The sequence below is a fragment of the Oncorhynchus keta genome, chromosome 9 (assembly GCF_023373465.1).
Source record: "Oncorhynchus keta strain PuntledgeMale-10-30-2019 chromosome 9, Oket_V2, whole genome shotgun sequence".
NCBI classification, from domain to species: domain Eukaryota; kingdom Metazoa; phylum Chordata; class Actinopteri; order Salmoniformes; family Salmonidae; genus Oncorhynchus; species Oncorhynchus keta.
The window spans coordinates 9,614,596-9,631,263 of NC_068429.1; the positions used below are offsets into that span (position 1 = coordinate 9,614,596).

General features: G+C 40.5%; 1 protein-coding gene across 1 annotated transcript in view; it reads left to right on the forward strand.

Moving 5' to 3' along the window:
• LOC118372669 (chondroitin sulfate synthase 3) overlaps window positions 1-16,668 on the forward strand; it is a 191,802-nt gene that overhangs the window by 144,735 nt on the left and 30,399 nt on the right. The window lies entirely within an intron of this gene.

The following is a 16,668-nucleotide window of genomic DNA, read 5'->3' on the forward strand; positions in this document are numbered from 1 at the left end:
GAACACCATCTAATACAACACTGTCTAATAGAACACCACCTAATACAACACCACCTAATACAACACTGTCTCATAGAACACCACCTAATACAACACTGTCTCATAGAACACCACCTAATACAACACTGTCTCATAGAACACCACCTAATACAACACTGTCTCATAGAACACCACCTAATACAACACTGTCTAATAGAACACCATCTAATACAACACTGTCTAATAGAACACCACCTAATACAACACCACCTAATACAACACTGTCTCATAGAACACCACCTAATACAACACTGTCTCATAGAACACCACCTAATACAACACTGTCTAATAGAACACCACCTCATAGAACACCACCTAATAGAACACCACCTAATACAACACTGTCTCATAGAACACCACCTAATACAACACTGTCTAATAGAACACCACCTAATACAACACTGTCTCATAGAACACCACCTAATACAACACTGTCTAATAGAACACCACCTAATACAACACTGTCTCATAGAACACCACCTAATACAACACCACCTAATACAACACTGTCTCATAGAACACCACCTAATACAACACTGTTTCATAGAACACCACCTAATACAACACTGTCTCATAGAACACCACCTAATACAACACTGTCTAATAGAACACCACCTAATACAACAACTGTCTCATAGAACACCACCTAATACAACACTGTCTCATAGAACACCACCTAATACAACACTGTCTCATAGAACACCACCTAATACAACACTGTCTAATAGAACACCACCTAATACAACACTGTCTCATAGAACACCACCTAATACAACACTGTCTCATAGAACACCACCTAATACAACACTGTCTCATAGAACACCACCTAATACAACACTGTCTCATAGAACACCACCTAATACAACACTGTCTCATAGAACACCACCTAATACAACACTGTCTCATAGAACACCACCTAATACAACACTGTCTCATAGAACACCACCTAATAGAACACTGTCTCATAGAACACCACCTAATACAACACTGTCTAATAGAACACCACCTAATACAACACTGTCTAATAGAACACCACCTAATACAACACCACCTAATACAACACTGTCTCATAGAACACCACCTAATAGAACACTGTCTAATAGAACACCACCTAATACAACACCACCTAATACAACACTGTCTCATAGAACACCACCTAATACAACACTGTCTCATAGAACACCACCTAATACAACACCACCTAATACAACACTGTCTCATAGAACACCACCTAATACAACACTGTCTCATAGAACACCACCTAATACAACACTGTCTCATAGAACACCACCTAATACAACACTGTCTAATAGAACACCACCTAATACAACACCACCTAATACAACACTGTCTCATAGAACACCACCTAATAGAACACTGTCTAATAGAACACCACCTAATACAACACCACCTAATACAACACTGTCTCATAGAACACCACCTAATAGAACACTGTCTAATAGAACACCACCTAATACAACACCACCTAATACAACACTGTCTCATAGAACACCACCTAATACAACACTGTCTCATAGAACACCACCTAATACAACACTGTCTCATAGAACACCACCTAATACAACACTGTCTAATACAACACTGTCTCATAGAACACCACCTAATAGAACACCACCTAATAGAACACCACCTAATAGAACACCAACGAATAGAACACCAACGAATAGAACACCACCTAATAGAACACCACCTAATAGAACACCACCTAATAGAACACCACCTAATACAACACTGTCTCATAGAACACCACCTAATACAACACTGTCTCATAGAACACCACCTAATACAACACTGTCTCATAGAACACCACCTAATACAACACTGTCTCATAGAACACCACCTAATACAACACTGTCTCATAGAACACCACCTAATATAACACCACCGAATAGAACACCATCTATTAGATCACCACCTAATAGAACACCATCCAATAGAACACCTTCTAATAGAACACCACCTATTAGAACACCACCTAATAGAACACCACCTAATAGAACACCACCTAATAGAACACCATCTAATAGAACACCATCTAATAGAACACCACCTAATAGAACACCACCTAATAGAACACCACCTAATAGAACACCACCTAATAGAACACCACCTAATAGAACACCATCTAATAGAACACCATCTAATAGAACACCATCTAATAGAACACCATCTAATAGAACACCATCTAATAGAACACCATCTAATAGAACACCACCTAATAGAACACCATCTAATAGAACACCATCTAATAGAACACCATCTAATAGAACACCATCTAATAGAACACCATCTAATAGAACACCATCTAATAGAACACCACCTAATACAACACCGTCTCATAGAACACCATCTAATACAACACCACCTAATATAACACCACCGAATAGAACACCATCTATTAGATCACCACCTAATAGAACACCATCCAATAGAACACCACCTATTAGAACACCACCTATTAGAACACCACCTATTAGAACACCACCTATTAGAACATCACCTATTAGAACATCACCTATTAGAACACCACCTATTAGAACACCACCTATTAGAACACCACCTATTAGAACACCACCTAATACAACACTGTCTCATAGAACACCATCTAATACAACACTGTCTCATAGAACACCATCTAATACAACACCACCTAATATAACACCACCGAATAGAACACCATCTATTAGATCACCACCTAATAGAACACCATCCAATAGAACACCACCTATTAGAACACCACCTATTAGAACACCACCTATTAGAACATCACCTATTAGAACATCACCTATTAGAACACCACCTATTAGAACACCACCTATTAGAACACCACCTATTAGAACACCACCTATTAGAACACCACCTATTAGAACACCACCTATTAGAACACCACCTATTAGAACACCACCTAATACAACACTGTCTCATAGAACACCATCTAATACAACACCACCTAATAGAACACCACCTAATAGAACACCACCGACTAGAACACCATCTAATAGAACACCATCTATTAGATCACCACCTAATAAAACACCACCTAATAGAACACCACCTAATAGAACACCACCTAATAGAATACCATCTAATAGAACACCATTTAATACAATTTTTGTCCCACATAAGGTGATGAAGTGCTATATGTCCTTTATGCATTTTCTGTGAACCTCTGTGGCTCAGTTGGTAGAGCGGGGTGTTGAAACCTGGGTCATGGGTCATATTCCCACTGGGGCCACCCATGCGCCTGCATGACTTTAATTTACTTCGAATAACGGCATTTGCCAAATGTCATATGTTATGCTGTTCAGTATTATCACTAGTTGTAAGCTTGTTGATGTTCTTCGTGCTGTAGCTTAGTCAAGCTGAGGTTAGCTTTCCCCGTGCTTGTCCTGTAGCTATGCTGTATAGGTTGATTTAAACATAGTTCCCTGCTTTGAGCTGTGAAATTAAATTTGGTCATTCAATTTACCCCAGAACCTATCATGCAGAAGAGATGCTGTTTTTGTCTAGCTGGAGCAGAGCGCACAGAGAAAGCATTCACACACACACTCGCGCGCACACACACACACTTAAATACACACACACACACACACTTAAATACACACACACACACACTTAAATACACACACACACACACACACACTTACATACACACACACACACACTTACATACACACACACACACACTTACATACACTTACACACACACACTTACATACACTTACACACACACACTTACACACACTTACACACACACACACACACGTACACACACACACACACACGTACACACACACACACACACACACACACACACACACACACACACTTACATACAAACACACACACACTTACATACACACACACACACACACTTACACACACACACACACACTTACATACACACACACTTACACACACACACACACACTTACACACACACACACACACACTTACATACACACACACACTTACATACACACACACACTTACATACACAATTACACACACACACAGACTTCACTCTGAAAATGAGTTTGCTGTTTAACTTCTTATGGGCAGTTGGGACGGTAGCATCCCACCTGGCCTACATCTGGTGAAATTGCAGAGCGCGAAATTCAAATGACAATATTATGAATATTTAACTTTCATGAAATCACAAGTGTAATACATCTAAATAAAGCTTAACTTCTTGTTAATCCAGCCGCTGTGTCTATATTTCAAAAAGGCTTTACGGCGAAAGCAGACCATGTGATTATCTGAGGACAACGCCCCGCATACAAACACATGAAAAACATATTTCAACCAGGCAGGTGCGACACGAAAGTCAGAAACAGTGATATAAAAAATGCCTTACCTTTGATGTTCTTCTGTTGGCACTCCAAAAGGTCCCTGTTACATCACAAATGGTCCTTTTGTTCGATAATGTCCTCCTTTATATCCATAAAAACTCAGTTTAGCTGGCGCGATTCAGTCAATAATCCACCCAGTTTCCCTCCCTCAAAATGCATACAAAATTAATCCCAAACGTTACTAATAAACTTTTCCAAACAAGTCAAACAATGTTTATAATCAAACCTTAGGTACCCTATTACGTAAATAAACTATACAATTTAAGACCGAGAATCGTTATTGTCTTTACCGGAGAAAAATACGCTCTCTTCCACGCGCTTGGAAACACTACAGCCAAAATGGGAGCCACCTAGAAAACTACAATTTCTGGTAAATTTTTCCAAAAGCCAGCCTGAAACTCTTTCTAACGACTGTTGACATCTAGTGGAAGCACTAGGAACTGCAATCTGGGAGGACTTGGCCTTATAATAAAAGTGATGGCCATTGAAAATAGTGGTGGGCTGAATTTGTTTTAGGGAGGAATGGTTTGTCCTCCGGGGTTCGCCTGCCATATCAGTTCTGTTATACTCACAGACATAATTTTAACAGTTTTAGAAACTTTACAGTGTTTTCTATCCAAATCTACCTATATTATGTATATCTTAGCTTCTGGGCCTGAGTAACAGGCAGTTTACTTTGCATACGCTTTTCAAACCTTGATGTCAAAATACTGCCCCCTAGCCAAGAGAGGTTAATAAATGATGTGGTCAAAGTCCACCGTGGTCCCCATCTTTGTACCCCTGATTCACTTGTTTCTGTCCTGACATATTGATGATAATTCAATTGTGGTAATCTCATTTAGTCTGTGGTTCTCTCCACACCTTTATTTTGTGGGAAACAGACAAGTAGATACTCTTAGGTGGTCTTCTAAGGGGTTATCTTTCTCATTTAACACAAATTAGCCAAATGTCTATTAAATCAAATTGTATTTGTCACTTGTGCCGAAAACAATAGGTGTTGACGTTACCAAAAATGCTTACTTATGAGCCCTTTCCCAACAATGCAGAGTTAAAAAAACATGAAATAAAATAGGAAATTATAACACAATAAAATAACAATAACAAGGCTAAATACAAGAAGTACCTAACATGGCTATATACAAGGACTACCTGTACCGAGTCAATGTGCAGGGGTACGAGGTAATAACATGGCTATATACAAGGAGTACCTGTACCGAGTCAATGTGCAGGGGTACGAGGTAATAACATGGCTATATACAAGGACTACCTGTACCAAGTCATTGTGCAGGGGTACGAGGTAATAACATGGCTATATACAAGGAGTACCTGTACCGAGTCAATTGTGCAGGGGTACGAGGTAATAACATGGCTATATACAAGGAGTACCTGTACCGAGTCAATTGTGCAGGGGTACGAGGTAATAACATGGCTATATACAAGGAGTACCTGTACCGAGTCAATTGTGCAGGGGTACGAGGTAATAACATGGCTATATACAAGGAGTACCTGTATCGAGTCAATTGTGCAGGGGTACGAGGTAATAACATGGCTATATACAAGGAGTACCTGTACCGAGTCAATTGTGCAGGGGTACGAGGTAATAACATGGCTATATACAAGGACTACCTGTACCGAGTCAATGTGCAGGGGTACGAGGTAATAACATGGCTATATACAAGGACTACCTGTACCAAGTCATTGTGCAGGGGTACGAGGTAATAACATGGCTATATACAAGGAGTACCTGTACCGAGTCAATTGTGCAGGGGTACGAGGTAATAACATGGCTATATACAAGGAGTACCTGTACCGAGTCAATTGTGCAGGGGTACGAGGTAATAACATGGCTATATACAAGGAGTACCTGTACCGAGTCAATTGTGCAGGGGTACGAGGTAATAACATGGCTATATACAAGGAGTACCTGTATCGAGTCAATTGTGCAGGGGTACGAGGTAATAACATGGCTATATACAAGGAGTACCTGTACCGAGTCAATTGTGCAGGGGTACGAGGTAATAACATGGCTATATACAAGGAGTACCTGTACCGAGTCAATTGTGCAGGGGTACGAGTTGGTGGAGGTGATTGAGAGAATCAGCCTTCAGAAAGGATTCACCCCATTTTACTTTTTCCACGTTGTTGTGTTACGAAGTGGGATTAAAATGGATTTAGTTGCCATTTATTTGTCAAACGACCAAAGGGGAAGAATGGAGAATGCATTTGTAAAAAAATATATATATATGAAAAGTAAATCACTAATATACAGTATCTACCTCAAATACTACTATACTATACTATATGGTACTCCCTGTATACACAGAGTGTACAAAACATTAAGAACACCTTCATAATATTGAGGTGCCCCCCCCACCCATTCGTCGGGGCATGGACTCTACAAGTTGTCGAAAGCGTTCTCCAGGGATGCTGGCCCATGTTAACTCCAATGCTTCCCACAGTTGTGTCAAGGTGACTGGATGTCCTTTGGGTGGTGGAACATTCTTGATACACACAGGAAACTGTTGAGCGTGAAAAACCCAGAAGCGTTGCAGTTCTTGACACAAACCGGTGCGCCCGACATCTACTATCAGACACCTGTCTCAATGGCTTCATGGCTTAAAAATCCTTCTTTAACCTGTCGCCTCTCCTTCATCTACAGGGTAGCCTAGTGGTTAGAGCATTGGACTAGTAACCGAAAGGTTGCACGTTCATATCACTGAGCTGACAAGGTACAAATTTGTTGTTCTGCCCCTGAACAGGCAGTTAATCCTAGGCCGTCATTGAAAATAAGAAGTTGTTCTGAACTGACTTGCCTAGTTAAATAAAGGTAATAATCAATAAAGGATCATAGCTTTCACCTGGATTCACCTGTTCTATGTACACTCTGTTTATAGCTCCATTCTTGTGTATTTTATTCATCTTGTGTTAATATTTTTCTTTTTATTAGTATTTTTTTATTTATTCTGCATCGTCGGGAAGGGCTCATGAGCAAGCATTTCACCGTAGAGTCTATACCCGTTGTATTTGGCACATGTGACAATTAACATTTGATTATAGTTTTTTTTCTAAAAGATTAGATGGTATCTATTGCCCCATATTGAGGTAGCTGATCGCAGGCAGCGCATGGCAGTAGGTAATGAGGCGTAAAAGCTTTTGTAATGCAATGTCATCTGTACTTCTAGTCTACCTAATAGCCCATTCCCTTTGCACAGTCATGACTGAGGTAGTATTGTGTTGATGTGTTTTAAATGACCAATTTATTCTGCCCATCGTAATCTGGATGAAAACACCACCAATCTGTGTAGAATCTGATGGGAGAATGACTGTGCTACCACTGCAGATGAACACGGTTGGGTGCAGTGAGGGAGGGAGTGCGGGGAGGGGTTGTTTCTCTACCAATCATACACTGGGAGAACAAGGTATTTTTTTAAAGAAGAACATGAAGATGTTAATCTATTCAAATTAGATTGTATAAATATAGAATCAAGATTCAAAATATAGGCCCTGTTGGAATGTTTATTGCATTCTTTCTTCCAGTATTCTCTGAGTTAATTACGGATCTGAATTGTTTGGATAGGTGAAAGCCGTAGGGTGGACAACTTGCCCTCCCTCATCCAATCAGTAATTACGTCAAATAAACAAGGAAGGAAGTAAGCATTTCTAAAGTATTGGAATAGGACCAACATTGTCCTCCAATGAGGAGTGATGGTGAGGTAAACATATGGTTGACTGTTTGCCTTCTGTAATACTTAAGATTATGGCCACATTCCTGCTTTAAGCACTACTTCATCCTCTGGAGTTGTATAAGAGATAGCAGTGATATACCATTGATGTAAGGACAGGATTCCATAGGAGATAGCAGTGATATACCATTGATGTAAGGACAGGATTCCATAGGAGATAGCAGTGATATACCGTTGATGTGATGGCAGGATTCCATAGGAGATAGCAGTGATATACTCATTGATGTGATGGCAGGATTCCATAGGAGATAGCAGAGTGATATACCATTGATGTGATGGCAGGATTCTATAGGAGATAGCAGTGATATACCGTTCATGTGATTGCAGGATTCCATAGGAGATAGCAGTGATATACCATTGTGATGGCAGGATTCCATAGGAGATAGCAGAGTGATATACCATTGATGTGATGGCAGGATTCCATAGGAGATAGCAGAGTGATATACCATTGATGTGATTGCAGGATTCTATAGGAGATAGCAGTGATATACCATTGATGTGATTGCAGGATTCCATAGGAGATAGCAGTGATATACCATTGTGATGGCAGGATTCCATAGGAGATAGCAGAGTGATATACCGTTGATGTGATGACAGGATTCCATAGGAGATAGCAGTGATATACCATTGATGTAATGGCAGGATTCCATAGGAGATAGCAGAGTGATATACCATTGATGTGATGGCAGGATTCCATAGGAGATAGCAGAGTGATATACTATTGATGTGATGGCAGGATTCCATAGGAGATAGCAGAGTGATATATCATTGATGTGGTTAAAGGATTCTATAGGAGATAGCAGTGATATACCATTGATGTGATGGCAGGATTCCATAGGAGATAGCAGTGATATACCATTGATGTGATGGCAGGATTCCATAGGAGATAGCAGAGTGATATACCGTTGATGTGATGACAGGATTCCATAGGAGATAGCAGTGATATACCATTGATGTGATGGCAGGATTCCATAGGAGATAGCAGTGATATACCATTGATGTGATGGCAGGATTCCATAGGAGATAGCAGAGTGATATACCGTTGATGTGATGACAGGATTCCATAGGAGATAGCAGTGATATACCATTGATGTGATGGCAGGATTCCATAGGAGATAGCAGTGATATACCGTTGATGTGATTGCAGGATTCCATAGGAGATAGCAGTGATATACCATTGATGTGATGGCAGGATTCCATAGGAGATAGCAGTGATATACCGTTGATGTGATTGCAGGATTCCATAGGAGATAGCAGTGATATACCATTGATGTGATGGCAAGATTCCATAGGAGATAGCAGAGTGATATACAGTTGATGTGATTGCAGGATTCCATAGGAGATAGCAGTGATATAGCATTGATGTGATGGCAGGATTCCATAGGAGATAGCAGAGTGATATACCGTTGATGTGATTGATGACAGGATTCCATAGGAGATAGCAGTGATATACCATTGATGTGATGGCAAGATTCCATAGGAGATAGCAGAGTGATATACAGTTGATGTGATTGCAGGATTCCATAGGAGATAGCAGTGATATAGCATTGATGTGATGGCAGGATTCCATAGGAGATAGCAGAGTGATATACCGTTGATGTGATTGCAGGATTCCATAGGAGATAGCAGTGAAATACCATTTATGTGATGGCAGGATTCCATTGGAGATAGCAGTGATATACCATTGATGTAAGGACAGGATTCCATAGGAGATAGCAGTGATATACCGTTGATGTGATGACAGGATTCCATAGGAGATAGCAGTGATATACCGTTGATGTGATGACAGGATTCCATAGGAGATAGCAGTGATATAGCATTGATGTGATGGCAGGATTCCATAGGAGATAGCTGAGTGATATACCATTGATGTGATGGCAAGATTCCATAGGAGATAGCAGAGTGATATACAGTTGATGTGATTGCAGGATTCCATAGGAGATAGCAGTGAAATACCATTTATGTGATGGCAGGATTCCATTGGAGATAGCAGTGATATACCATTGATGTAAGGACAGGATTCCATAGGAGATAGCAGTGATATACCGTTGATGTGATGACAGGATTCCATAGGAGATAGCAGTGATATACCGTTGATGTGATGACAGGATTCCATAGGAGATAGCAGTGATATAGCATTGATGTGATGGCAGGATTCCATAGGAGATAGCTGAGTGATATACCATTGATGTGATGGCAGGATTCCATAGGAGATAGCTGAGTGATATACTGTTGAGTTGATGTCAGATAGTTTCCTTGGGGAGAATAAAACAGCTGTTCAGCAGTCCATTATAATTAGACTCCTATTGAAATAGACAGGTTGTGGCTTTGTTACAGTGTCACCCTGCTCACGTTATTGTGCCAAACTCTCAAACAACCATACTGTCTTGGCTGGTTATTTAACTTTGACATTGTCCTTTCCAGCATGCTTCCAGCAACTATGGTGGGTGTGTAACCAGCGCAGCATATTGCTTGGCTTGGCTTGGTTTGGCTCAGTAGTGTGAAAAATTACATTTGGTGACTTTGCTGTATAAGGACTTAAGAATTACAATATTTACTAGCACCAAAATTTTATTCCAGTATTTACTAGACCAAGCAACACTAGCCAAAAGCCTACAGTGGTAGAAAAGGGCTGTCTGTCTTCCCCAGTACCCCAAACACTACCCCAGAAGGTCCTTGGAGTGTTGTTTCATTATGGAATTATGCTCCGGGCTTCACCGGCACAGCTTGTGGTTGGGATGTCAATGGAGCATGGCTCTCTGGATTGTAAGATTCTCCTGTGGAAGTGACTGTATATTCCCCCTTTACAACAACAGTTCTGAAGAAGCAGTCATTTGGGTTTGTGAAATTGCTGTCTTCCAAGTTATCTATCCAGGTGTCTGTCTCTCTGTCATCTATCTGTCGATCTACCTATCATCTTACATCTCATATTATCTATCTATCTATGTATGTATGTATGTATGTATGTATGTATGTATGTATGTATGTATGTATGTATGTATGTATGTATGTATGTATGTAATATAATTCTAGGAAATATGCTTTTAATTTATTCTAAAACCATGAAATGGAAATAATTAGTGCATATTATTCTAGTAAATAAGGCAGCTTTGTTAAGTCAAACATGAATGCTGACCTCGTGCTAAATCACCAGAGGGGACTTGTGTGTTCGCTCAGATCTTAATTACCTAATCATACTGTAGCTCTCATTTGCATGTTTTTCTAAATGCACCTGCAATTTCCCCCATTTTAAACAGTCATTAATTAGAATTTGTCGGTAGAATCCTCACAAATTCAACCAGTCCAAATATGAATGTCAAGGCATCACAGTATAATGCTTCTAGCTAGAGTGCCTGCATAGAGTAGGAAACATCTAGCTAGTTGTCCTATTGCTTTTATAATGTGTCTTTCTTTTGAGGAACATCACTCCAGACTTTGTGTTTGTAGAGCTTCAAAGGTCCACCCAGATGCAGAAAAACACTAAACATGCTTTCAAATAAAGCAATCGCTGTTCTAATGAACTCATCCCACATCCTAACTTTCCCCCCTGAGATTTGAACTTAAAAGCCCTCCCTCCATCTGTTAACACTGTTGTGCATTATTTAGTGTCTTAAATCGATTATATACAAGACAAAAGACAACTCTGAATCTTTTCAGAATTCCCCTCACTATCTCAATACCCCCGTAAACGTAAAGCGTTCTCCAAATGCAAGCAACACTTCTCTAATGATGCCAAACAGCAACACTTCTCTAATGATACCAAACAGCAACACTTCTCTAATGATACCAAACAGCAACACTTCTCTAATGATGCCAAACAGCATCACTTCTCTAATGATACCAAACAGCAACACTTCTCTAATGATGCCAAACAGCAACACTTCTCTAATGATACCAAACAGCAACACTTCTCTAATGATACCAAACAGCAACACTTCTCTAATGATGCCAAACAGCAACACTTCTCTAATGATACCAAACAGCAACACTTCTCTAATGATACCAAACAGCAACACTTCTCTAATGATGCCAAACAGCATCACTTCTCTAATGATACCAAACAGCAACACTTCTCTAATGATGCCAAACAGCAACACTTCTCTAATGATACCAAACAGCAACACTTCTCTAATGATGCCAAACAGCAACACTTCTCTAATGATGCCAAGCAGCAACACTTCTCTAATGATGCCAAGCAGCAACACTTCTCTAATGATACCAAGCAGCAACACTTCTCTAATGATACCAAACAGCAACACTTCTCTAATGATACCAAACAGCATCACTTCTCTAATGATACCAAACAGCATCACTTCTCTAATGATGCCAAACAGCAACACTTCTCTAATGATACCAAACAGCAACACTTCTCTAATGATGCCAAACAGCAACACTTCTCTAATGATGCCAAACAGCAACACTTCTCTAATGATGCCAAACAGCAACACTTCTCTAATGATGCCAAACAGCAACACTTCTCTAATGATGCCAAACAGCATCACTTCTCTAATGATGCCAAACAGCATCACTTCTCTAATGATACCAAACAGCAACACTTCTCTAATGATGCCAAACAGCATCACTTCTCTAATGATGCCAAACAGCATCACTTCTCTAATGATACCAAACAGCAACACTTCTCTAATGATGCCAAACAGCAACACTTCTCTAATGATGCCAAACAGCAACACTTCTCTAATGATGCCAAACAGCAACACTTCTCTAATGATACCAAACAGCAACACTTCTCTAATGATACCAAACAGCAACACTTCTCTAATGATGCCAAACAGCATCACTTCTCTAATGATGCCAAACAGCATCACTTCTCTAATGATACCAAACAGCAACACTTCTCTAATGATGCCAAACAGCAACACTTCTCTAATGATGCCAAACAGCAACACTTCTCTAATGATACCAAACAGCATCACTTCTCTAATGATACCAAACAGCATCACTTCTCTAATGATGCCAAACAGCAACACTTCTCTAATGATGCCAAACAGCAACACTTCTCTAATGATACCAAACAGCAACACTTCTCTAATGATGCCAAACAGCAACACTTCTCTAATGATGCCAAACAGCAACACTTCTCTAATGATGCCAAACAGCAACACTTCTCTAATGATGCCAAACAGCAACACTTCTCTAATGATACCAAACAGCATCACTTCTCTAATGATGCCAAACAGCAACACTTCTCTAATGATACCAAACATCAACACTTCTCTAATGATGCCAAGCAGCATCACTTCTCTAATGATGCCAAGCAGCAACACTTCTCTAATGATGCCAAGCAGCATCACTTCTCTAATGATACCAAGCAGCAACACTTCTCTAATGATTCCAAACAGCAACACTTCTCTAATGATTCCAAACAGCAACACTTCTCTAATGATACCAAACATCAACACTTCTCTAATGATACCAAACAGCAACACTTCTCTAATGATGCCAAACAGCAACACTTCTCTAATGATGCCAAACAGCAACACTTCTCTAATGATGCCAAACAGCAACACTTCTCTAATGATGCCAAACAGCAACACTTCTCTAATGATGCCAAACAGCAACACTTCTCTAATGATGCCAAACAGCAACACTTCTCTAATAATACCAAACAGCAACACTTCTCTAATGATGCCAAACAGCATCACTTCTCTAATGATACCAAACATCAACACTTCTCTAATGATACCAAACAGGATCACTTCTCTAATGATGCCAAACAGGATCACTTCTCTAATGATGCCAAACAGGATCACTTCTCTAATGATACCAAACATCAACACTTCTCGAATTATTCCAAACAGCAACACTTCTCTAATGATGCCAAACAGCAACACTTCTCTAATGATACCAAACAGGATCACTTCTCTAATGATTCCAAACAGCAACACTTCTCTAATGATGCCAAACAGCATCACTTCTCTAATACCAAACAGTAATAATGAACTCTTCAAAGCAAGCAAAATGGTTGCTGTTCTTTCCTGTTGTCGTCCAGTAGTTCTCCGACATGTCTGAGTGATAAGTGAGAGTAATGAGGTGTGGATGAAGTTCACCAGCCCTCCCAGTTGGACGAGGCGACCCCCCCACTTAGACCCCATCTAATCCTGCGGGCTTCCGGATTTCGCTAATAGGCTGGCGAACCGCTAAGCACTCTCCAATCTTCCCGGTATTAATTACGAAAAACTGAGCCGAGAGTACAAGTATTTCCCTATTCCCCTTATTAGAATAAACAATGTTAAGGATATTACCACATAGCAAATTGTTATTGGATGACCTTGGTCTGAGGTCTGGCTGGCATTGGCCAATGTATTATCCCTGCTGCTGTACGCATCACGCTGCCTTGGACACGATATCTAAGTTTGAATACACACAGCCTGCTACATGTGAAAGTGGGCTAAGTCAAACCAATAATATTGCTTTCCTAGCACATTTTACAACTTTATCATCAGTCTGCTGATGGCATAGACAGGACACCAAATTAAGGTGTTAGTTCATTCCCAAGTTAATTTATTTGATTTTTATTTGACCTTTATTTAACTAGGCAAGTCAGTTAAGAACAACTTCTTATTTTCAATGACGGCCTAGGAACAGTGGGTTAAACTGCCTGTTCGGGGGCAGAACGACAGATTTGTACTTTGTCAGCTCAGGGATTTGAACTTGCAACCTTTCGGTTACTGTCCAATGCTCTAACCACTAGGCTACCTGCCGCCCCATCAAAGATTGTCCAATGTTTTTTAGACCTCAAAATTGGTTGAATGTCACAATGAATCCATATGTCAAGCCATTTGCCTCATAGCTCTAGATGTATGCCTAAATCCTGAGTAATTTGGAAAGATCACTTACGATTGAGGCATATAGCTAGATCTACACAATGTGGCATGAGACATGGAGTTATTGTGATGTTCAACCACTTTTGAGGTTCCAAAACATTGTAGTGACTAATCTTGGCTCCCGGGTGGCATAGCAGTCTAAGGCACTGCATCTCACTACAGTCCCTGGTTTGAATCCAGGCTGAATCACATTACATCTGTCCCATAGAGAGGCAAACAATTGGCCCAGTGTTTGGCCCAGTGTTTGGCCGGGGTAGGCCGTGATTGTAAATAAGAAATTGTTCTTAACTGACTTGCCTAGCTGAATAAAGGTTCAATAAAAAAATATATAAAATAAAAATATTCCACAAATGATAATTAGCATAGCCTAATCAACTATAGAGGGGTATGGTATGCAATGCAAGCTTATCTGGGGGTAAGGGGGTCTGGGGACTCAATGTGAATAACATGACACCTCTACCACCAACTATAGAGGTGCATGGTTTGCAATGTGGAGGGGGTCATGATACATCTACCAACAACTGTAGGGGTCATGGTACGCAACGTGGAGGGGGTCACGACACATCTACTCTACCACCAACTATAGAGGGGCATGGTACTCAACACTGGGGGTGGTCATGACACATTTACCACCAACTTTTTTCCATTGGATGGGGGGTCATACCACCAACTGTTTTCCATTAGGAGGGGTCATACCACCAACTGTTTTCCAATAGGGGGGGTCATACCACCAACTGTTTTCCAATGTTTTCCAACTGTTTTCCATTAGGTGGGTCATACCACCAACTGTTTCCCATTAGGGGGGGTCATGCCACCAACTGTTTTCCATTAGGGGGGTCATACCACCAACTGTTTTCCATTAGGGGGGGTCATACCACCAACTGTTTTCCATTAGGGGGGGTCATACCACCAACTGTTTTCCATTAGGGGGTCATACCACCAACTGTTTTCCAATGTTTTCCAACTGTTTTCCATTAGGTGGGTCATACCACCAACTGCTTTCCATTGGGGGGGTCATACCACCAACTGTTTCCCATTAGGGGGGTCATACCACCAACTGTTTTCCATTGGGCGGGGGCGTTTTACCACTAACTGTTTTCCATTGGGGGGATCATACCACCAACTGTTTTCCATTAGGGGGGGGTCATACCACCAACTGTTTTCCATTAGGGGGGGGTCATACCACCAACTGTTTTCCATTAGGGGGTCATACCACCAACTGTTTTCCATTAGGGGGTCATACCACCAACTGTTTTCCAATGTTTTCCAACTGTTTTCCATTAGGTGGGTCATACCACCAACTGTTTTCCATTAGGGGGGGTCATGCCACCAACTGTTTTCCATTAGGGGGGGGGGGTCATGCCACCAACTGTTTTCCATTAGGGGGTCATACCACCAACTGTTTTCCATTAGGGGGGGTCATACCACCAACTGTTTTCCAATGTTTTCCAACTATTTTCCATTAGGTGGGTCATACCACCAACTGTTTTCCATTGGGGGGGTCATACCACCAACTGTTTTCCATTGGGGGGGTCATACCACCAACTGTTTTCCGTTAGGGTTGGCTCATTAGATACATTTAAAAAGTTTAACAATGTTTGGTTTTATTCCTAACTCCCATAAGGGACTGTTAGAAAATATATGACAAACATTTCTATAAAAAATTAC